The following is a 9,192-nucleotide window of genomic DNA, read 5'->3' as shown; positions in this document are numbered from 1 at the left end:
TCAGGTGGTGCCCTCCGGGTCTGGTCCGGCTGCAGCTCGTCTGGTGGGTAATAGACACCATCCCAACCCTGGACAACTTTCAGAGAAGCTCTGATGGATGCAGCTAAGTGTTATATAGGTGGACTAGGCTGGTTGCTGCAGCCCAAGTGCTTTAGGGAATGAGTACATTATCTGGAGGGCAGGGAAGGCAGCATGGTTCTTCACATGGGCTGCTCAGATCAGTGTCCTGGGCTCTGTTACTGCCCCTGCCCCCTGCATGGCCATGTGGCCTCATCAGAGGAAATGAGGCTGATGCTTGCTTTCCCTTTTGCTATGAGCTCCAAAAGTGCTGCTTTACAGGTGTGTGGTGCTATAGTTGGGAAGCTGCAAGGGGAATTACAGAAGCATCATGACACTAAGCCTAGGAAATAGGAAGAACAGTTGGGAGTGTGTGGGCAGGAGAAGAGGATAGAGATGCACGTGGGTCCTGGTTCTGGAGGATCTTTGACCACCATCCCATTCAGAAGAGCAGACTGTGTGTGTACCTGTTTATGCCAGGGAATGATACCCATAGGAAGGGCTCTGCTCTTTTTTTTTTGTGTTTGCAAGTTGGCTTTAGCCTGCTCTTACAACATCTTCAGTGTGTGTGGGCAGCAGGCACTTGTCCAAAGCTGAGAGATCTTGGTCCTATTTCTGCCAGTGTTGAAAGCAAAGGAACACCCAGCTTCCCTCTCCTCCCACACACAGGTGACAGGAATCAAATCATAACCGGTGCGTGTGGATCCTGCTAGCCCCGAGGCTATAGCAGTGGGGGAATATTCAGAAGAAAAAAAATAAGTGAATGGTGCATAGTAGTACTTCTTTTAACATCAGAGCCAATCACTTTCTGTGGCCTGTGGAAGGGGCTCATGTAAACAGATCCTTCTCCATAATCCTCAGTGCCCTGCATTTTGTCGTCTTTTATGCCAGTGTAAAATAAGTGTGACATGCTATGCATGGAAGCCAGGTGGTACTTTGTATCCACTGTGTATAATGAGTAACCTTGCTGCAGGCCTCACTCCTCATGCCCAAGCAGTCCATGTGAACACCTTGAAGCAGGATCATCCTGCACTGAAGCAGGAAGCTGCTTAGGAAATGGGTGTTGCCTCCTTTGAAGGTGCTTGCATTTGCAGTGCAGGGATGTGCTGCCAGTGAGCGAGACCCTTCCGTGGGCAGTTTGCTAGGAAAAGAGTGCTCAGTTTCCAGTAGCCAAAGTTTCTAGCAGATGATTTCTTCTCCACTGGATACAGCTACTAGCAGGTTGGAGAGGCCAGGACACACTGTCTTGTTGCTTTTTGGGTTGCTACTGAGTATTGCTCAGCTTAGATCACTGGGTCCATCAAGAGGGCTGGGAGATTTCATTTCCATTCATAAGCAGCTCTGGGTTTTTGTCTGTTTCCTGCAGTATATGCAATACAAGACAAACCTGTGTTTGCTGGTTATGTCACTAATTCTGGGGCGGGCAATTATTTCAGGTGGAGGGCGGCTTACTGAGTTTTGGCAAGTCATCGAGGGCTGCGTGACAGGAAGCCAGGGCAGATAAATATTAATTTTCTAGATTTTTTAGGGGCCCCATGGACTGGATAGGCTGGCTTGGTGGGCCGCATGTGGCCCATGGGCCGCATTTTGCCCACCTCTGCACTAATTGCTGGTTATGTTCCTCCCCAGCACCAGCAGACACCAAGGTGAGAGACAGGTTCACTTTCCAATGGATCTGTATTCACTGGCATGAGGCAGATATCCTTACCGTTTCATCAAGGACCATTCCCATGGCTTCTGGTTTGTACAGTGGTAGTACTTGGAGCCCCCGGCCAAGAACAATGCCTTGCAGTATTGTGCGTGAGGGCAGGGCAGCTCTCCGGAGAAGCTGTATGGCACAGGACATGCCGTACTGCTCAGGGAGCCAAAATAGCTGGGTTTTGGCATCCTCTCTGTGCCTCTCTTTCCCTTGATGTCTTTTGCCTGTCTGCTCAGTTTAGACCCAGGTGAACAGCCTGCAGCACATGCTACAGGTGGTGTGTGTGGCACATGAGCCCTGAGCATTCAGGAAGTTTGGTGCTAGAGTGTATGCCGCAGGGCTTGAGCCTCCAGCAACATGGAGCAGGAGTGGAGTGTGGGGACAGGTTGCTGCTTCAAGAAGTGTCACTGCTGAGAGATTAACCCTTCCCTGACCCCACAATTTATAAGGCAAATTCAGTGCTTTTTGCCAATTTATATGGCAAATTCGGGGCAAATTCACTGGCTTCAAGGGGGTGGGGATCAGTGCCAGCACTCAGAGAGGGCGCAGGGCTTAATTTGTGGCAGATCAGCCACCACTGGTTTAGACAGAGCAATGCAGAGCTGCGACTGTCCCTTAGCACTTGTTTGAACAAACATTTAGCACGAAGGACTTCCAATCTTGGTTGTGCCCTCCAAGCCCCGCCACATTACCAATATTAAAGTAATATAAGAGCTTGGGATGGTGGTTTGTTACCCCCACTGGAGAAAGCCCACTGCCATCTGAGGGAGGGAAGGGATGTGGAGCTTGACTGGCAAATGGAAAAGAGCATGGCTGTATGAAAAAACATTTGTAGAGGTGAAAGAAACTGTTCCAAAAGCTCTTTTAATCAGTCTATCAAAGTGCCTGTAATTGAAGGCAACACAGGATTGAACTCACTATAAATTTATCTCCTTTTTCTTCCTGTTGTTTCACACGCTCAGCTAGATTTTGTTCCTATGTTGTCAAATGCAGTGGAAGGTCAAATGCTGCGGATGGAAGGTGGCATTGCTGCAGTCGCTTAGACACTGCTTTTCTAGGCTGTCCTGTTCCTTAGATCTATTTTGTGGCAGGTCATCTGAGATGCCCCTGGTTGTTCCTACCCCTTAAATGGCTGAGATTTCTATTTTTACTGAAGGCATCTCAGTGCTGAACAATGCACTTTAAGGAGGGATGATTTGATCAAAAATGTATACTGCAAATTCTCTGGATCACTAAATGCTGTCACTACTGCTTCCCTCTTCCCTACACTTCAGCTGCTCTCTTTTTCTCTGTGTGAGACTCTCTGGGACAGATTCTGTTGGCTCCTTGGCATTTGTACGTGCCTGCTGTCATGGGGCCATGCTCTTGGTTTGTCCTTATATGATTCTGTGCTACACACAGTGATTAATAATAATAGTTCCTACCTGATGTTCATTTCTGTACTAGTAATGGAAGGTGTAAGCCTAGGAACTAAAGTCAATGACCCAGCTTTATTCTGTGTGTGCAGGGTACCAGAAGGGTGAAAGGGCAGGAAGGACCTGGGCAGCTCGGTTAGCTCCTGCACGCTGCGGCTCATGGGCAAGCTGCCTTTAATTTTGGCCGCTAGATGGCAAGCTCCACCTGTGTTTGTGCCAGAGCCCTGAGCAATTAGTCCCTGCCAAGAGATTGGGTTGAGGGGGGTGGGGGTAGAATAAAGGAATATGTTTTCCTGAAGCAGGCCTGGCGATGCATAAGTAATCACGTAACCGTTGGCCACATGCTTGGCAGAGGAGCTCTCCAGACCCTGCCACAGCAGGTCTTTGTGCTCAGGCAGTGAAAAGAAGTGCTGTGAAACACTGGTTCCAGCTTCTCCCCGGCCCTGTGGAAGACACAAAGGTCAGTCTGGAGCTGATGCTTGAGCAGTCCTCAGCAGAAGGCAGGGAACCGCACACGCCCGAGGGAAGGGGGCTGGGGAGGGGGTGAGGGACAGTCAGTGGCTGTGCTTTTCCCTGCATCGATGCCGCTGTGCCTTGCATCTGCACACACGAGCATTTTGGCAAGCATTGCCTCAGGTGCCCTTGGATGCCTGTGCTCTGCCTTATTCCAGGCTCCTTGGTTTGGGAGGCAGCGCAAACAGATCCCTCTGGCACCTTTTCTCTTTCAGACATGCCGCACTTGGCTCCAGCAGCATGCTGCATTTGGCCTCAAGACTGCTCTAGCTACCCACCTCGCTGCTGTGCGTGGCCTCCCCGAAACCCAGCTCCCCTCCATCCTGGCTGCTGCTGCTGCCACCAGCTGGCACAACACAGGTGGCTTATGACTGGCAGAAGGGGCATTTTGAGGATTTGGGACGTGGCTGGGTAGTGAGGCAGAGAAGACTCGGCAGTGAACCAGAGAAGGCTTGATGGCGAGGCAGCCATCATCTTTGCCAGCTCCCAGAGGTGGTGGCCAAGCCCCTGAATATCAAGGTGGTCGCAAGGAGTGGCTATTACCTTAGGACTTGGAGAGCTGAGTTTATTTCCTTGCTTAGCCACTCATTTCCTTTGCAGCTGTGGGTGAGTCACTTCACCTCTCTGTGCCTCAGTTTCCATCTGTAAAATGGAGCTAAAGGCAGCACTGCCCTATTTGGGTAGTGGCTGAAGACAACCCTGCTAAAGATTGTGAGGTACAGATAGCATCATGATGGGGGCTGTGTAAGCACGTAAAATCGAGGCATGGTCAAAGCCTTGTCCCTGTTTTCCTTGTGGCAGGTCTTGGGGCTGATGACTGGGACTGGGACTCGTGCTCCTGGGCTCTGTTCCCAGCTCTGCTGTCTAGCTTCTCCTTGTCACTTGTAAAGTAGAACTACCTCCTGCCCTGAAGTCTAAGCATGAAGCCCTACTGTAATGTTTATCCTAGCTAGTGATGTCTGGCTCCAGGACTACCTCTGCACTGTGCTGCATCTGAGCTCTGCAGTGAGACAAACGAGGCTGCTTTGTAAAGCGTCTGGGTCATTTTGCTGAAGAGGAGCACTAAACCAGGGATGTTCAAAACCGGCCCACTGAGCCATGGCATCCAGCCTGCAGGGTGCCCTGTGGGGGGAAACAGTCACAGTGAATACTGCCACCCCTGCCCTGCTGCCAAATTCACAAGCGCTGCATGGCCCCTGCCGCCCACACAGCTGGATCAGGGGCAGGCTGCCTTCCCTGCCCCTGCCAGATCCAGCCCACCAGCCAGATCACTGCCCATCCAGCCTGTGAGCCAAAAAGGTTGAGTTACCTCTGCGCTAGTCTATGACAAGTTACTTAGCACAGAAGTGCTCAACTTCCAGCCCACAGGTCTCCCCACAGGGTCATAAATTTGGTGGCAGGGTAGTTGTGGCAACATTAATTCTTCCCATCCCCCAGCTCCCCCTCTGCTGCCAAGTTTCTGGATCCACGGAGAGTCATGCAGACCAACTAATGTGGCCCTCTCCCAGCATATGCGATTATTCCTTGCCCAGATCCACTTGTGCACCCAGATCTGGAGCAGGGCTCCTAAACACTCCCACAGTTTTATTAACCCTGTGCTTGGATTGTAAGTTTGGTGTACAGGCAGCTAACGAGTTGCCTGAGGTCCCACAGTGAGCCAGGGAGTGACCTGGTCCAAGTCAGGAACAACTCCCTGTGCCCAGCTCTCAGCTTACACCACTGGGTTTGCCCAAGGCTGGGAGCCGTTGTGCATGTGTCAGCTCCAAGTGTTGTTCAGCTCCCCCTGCTCCCTGGCACTTTCATAGACACGAAGTCGCTGTGCTGCCCTTAAGCAATGAGGCCCTAAGAGTGACTGAAGGGGTGAGTCAGAGGCGAGTTCCTGCTTTTGATGCTGAGACATCCTCTGCCAACACAAAGCATCGCCCTGCGGAGGGCAGCAGCATCTACTGAGGGTCCAAGGTCAAGGCTGACTCAACAGCACAGATGTCGAGGGCTCTTCATCTTAAGAGGTGGTTCAGCAGCAGGAGAGACACGATCATTTCACCCCACTGCCTCCAGCACAGGTTGAACTTACAGAAACTTCTGCTTCAGCAGGTCTGGCTGAGTCAGCTCCTTGAGTCTGGACAGGTGGGGCAGCTGGGCCAGGCACCCAGCCTGGGTGGGGAGCGGGGGTGCTGTTTGTGAAGGGGTGGGCAGGCCTGCTGGCAATTATCCCCACAGGGGCGTAGATCATGAGCTCCACAACAGCTGCTCCTGTAAGTCCCCTTCAACTCCTGGCAGTTGCCTGCACTGCCAGTATGGAGGGCTAGTTGTGAATGTGCTGGTGTAGGCCACGCACAGGCTCCCTGTGAGTATTCAACTAAGTACTTGTGCCAGAGAGCCTGGTGCAGCGGGGACAGGGATGCTGTCCCCTTGTGGGGCTCCACCAGCCCTTCCAGCCCTTACTGAGACCTTACTTCGGTGGGTGAGAGAGACTGAAAAAGACACCTCCTTGGCCACGAAGGACTCTCTTTCCCCGCAAGCCCCCTCTAGGTCGCAGTCCATTGGAGAGGCAGAGACCCAGGCCTTGCACACCTGGGCCCCAAGTGGACGAGATGTGCCAGAGTGTGTGTAGCATGCAGCAGTGGTAACACCCTCCTCCAGGGCTCACATGACAGCACGACATCAGCCAGCACCAGGCTTAGTCTCCAGGGAAGGCAGAAGTCCATGTCCAGTGTTTGCCCTTTTTTTTCCCTTGGCCCTCATGCTGGCATTCAGACCTATTGCTGTGGTGGGACACCAAGTGGCACTGCTCCCCTGGCCAGCAAGCTCCTCAGGGCCCATGCGCACCAGCACCTAGCTGGAGAGTGTGGTGTCCTGGGGACTGGAGCAGGATATTGGCAGGGAGGCTTATAGTAAACCTGATAAACCTCATAGAGCAGAAGGGTGCTAGGGGGGCAAGAGAACCAGTGGCCTTACCTGTAGTAGTACATGAGAGGACAATAGGGACATGGCATGGGAGCACAGGGACACAGGAAAAACCAATTGGAGAGACCAGGGGAGGATCCAGGATTTGACAGAGAGGTATGGGAGCTGCCACCACTGCCACCCTGCTGCCAGCCTCATCCTCACCAACCCCTGGTGCAGGCAGAATGCACTTTAGGAGCCTTTGGGGACTTTTTAAACTTCCTGAAGAAGATAAGACTCTCCCCTTCCCCTCCATGCTCAGAGGCACATCTCCTCCCCCTCCTCCTCCTCTGGTCCCTGCTGCTTTCTCTACAGCCCTGGGGTCAGGGGAAGCTTTAGAGATGCTCCTGCACAGTCCAAGTGGGTGGCAGGGGCTGGGCTTGGCTGGGAACAGTGGAAGCAGCAATGGGGAGAGGTGGGTTCCCCCACACTATCCAGTTTCCTCTGGAGCAGGCGTGGGAGGGTGCTGCTGCTGGCGCTGGTCTAGGTGAGCCCAGCCCCTGTGCAGCCCACATGAAGTAGGCAGGAGCAGCTCTGAAGACTTCCCCATCCCTGGGACAGCAGCTTATTTTCTACCTTATTTATGCTTTCCTGTATTTGTATGACTATCTACAGATCTGGGCAGGTGGAAGATAAGCCACTATGGCTTCCCCAGCAATAGGCACCTGCATTTACTCCATTTATCCTCTTCTCTTCAGAAAGAGTGAAGATGCTGCTCTGGAGGGTCCATAGAGGAGCAGCAGGGGGTGGGAGGCCACCACGGGGAGGCTACTGAAGAGGGCATGAAATTCCCTTTCCCCCCCTCAGACCTGGCCAAGGGGCACTGGAGACATCTTCTGCCCATGTGAAACATAGCCATTTAGGAAATGCGGTGTTTTAATATGAAATCCTAGACCCCAGGCCTCAGGGATAGATTGGCTTGGTGGGAAGGGATACCCAGAAGGCTCTTCACTCCTTTACAGTCTCTATATTTCAAGGTCTTCCCTTGGCTTACATTAGCCCAGCATTAGAGCCAGGCTCAGGAGATTGTGTTAGTATCCAGGAACAGCCAGTGTACAGACATGCCACATTCACCCCTTTGCCCTGGCAAGGTCTCCTACATGTCCCAGTGCATAGAGCTGAAAGCAAGGGGTGGCTCAGAGTCTAGGCCCACTGACAAACTGGCCAAAAGAGGATGTAGTGGGATGGAGAATCAGGCTCTCCATCACTCTCGTCCATAGCAAATCATCAGGCAGCTCTTTGCCTTAAAATTTTAGCTGGGGAAGATGCAAGGATCCTCCTTGCCTGTTTAAGGAACCAGAAGGTATAACCATCACTGGCCATATTTTGTCCATAGTTCAGCTTCTTGGCATCCAGGCTGGGATTACTGGCCACACAACAGGACTCACTCATTTCCAGGTAAACTGAAAGCATTGTTCAGAAAGTTGCACAAGCACATCTGACCTGACCCACTTGGTATCTCCAACACTGGATCTCCTGACCCTAACCTTGAACTCTTTGGGTTTGACAGACTCACCCACAGCTGGATCCAAAGTACTGTGGCTCCCAACCTCATTCCCCTCCAAGACTTTGTTGTTTTTGCTATTAAAGTAGCATCTGGATGTCCATTGCAAAATCAGGGCCTCTGTCCTGGGCATTGTAAACACTGCCAACCTTGTATTTGGCTCATTTGATTACTGAGTTCATAGCCTTAAAACACAAGACAAAGCTAGAAGCAATAAGAGGGTCATACTGAAGAGGAGTGCTTTGCCCCAGGTCATGCAGCAGGTTGGTGTTTGAGTAGGGCATATAGTCCAGGTCTTGTTCCTCCAGTTCAGTATCCTATATACTAGGCTTTGGTGCTTCCCTTCCCTAGGTCCAAATGACTCAATGCAGGGTTGGCAATGGCATGTGGTCAGCCCAGAGGACTCTGGAAATTCATCGCCGGGAGCTGGAGAGCAGCCATGAACGAATGACTGGGCCACAAACTTGCATCACAACTAAAACCCAGAGAATTTTGAACCTTGGAGATGGGGGTTGTGTGAGACATCTACCCAGCTCTGCTTCAGATACTATTGAACAAGCCCCACAACACAAAGAGGAGTCCATGAAATCCTTGTTTTGGGTCTGTTTTCCCTTCAGAACAAAATATTAGTGCTGGGTCCCAAGAATCCAGCCTAGGTCTCAATACTCTCATTGTGGCCGCCCCAGAGAGGCCTGGCATTAGAACGGAGACAGGTTTCCACACGTTCCCTTCCTGGGGGTGTTTCACTGCTTTATCGTGCCCAGCAGGAGACTACCCCTGTAGATTCTGCTCCTAGCCCAAGGGCTGTCCTAGCAATTTCTCTTCCTTCTCACTGTCCGGAGCTCCCTGCATCCCAGCACAGCTTCCTCTTTCTCCTCTTTCCCAGGGCATATGTTTTCAGACCCCCTGAGCTGACTGGAATGCACACAGCTGCCATTGCAGAGCCATTCTGGCCAAGCTCTGAGTATGGCTAGGCACCACAAAATCCCTGCAGATTCACTGCTGCAGAAACTCTTACTAAAAGGCAAGTTCCTGGAAAAAGCCATTTACTGCAGCCC

The sequence above is a fragment of the Gavialis gangeticus genome, unplaced genomic scaffold (assembly GCF_001723915.1).
Source record: "Gavialis gangeticus isolate Ggan-Ray unplaced genomic scaffold, GavGan_comp1, whole genome shotgun sequence".
NCBI classification, from domain to species: domain Eukaryota; kingdom Metazoa; phylum Chordata; order Crocodylia; family Gavialidae; genus Gavialis; species Gavialis gangeticus.
This window is presented reverse-complemented; position numbering follows the sequence as displayed.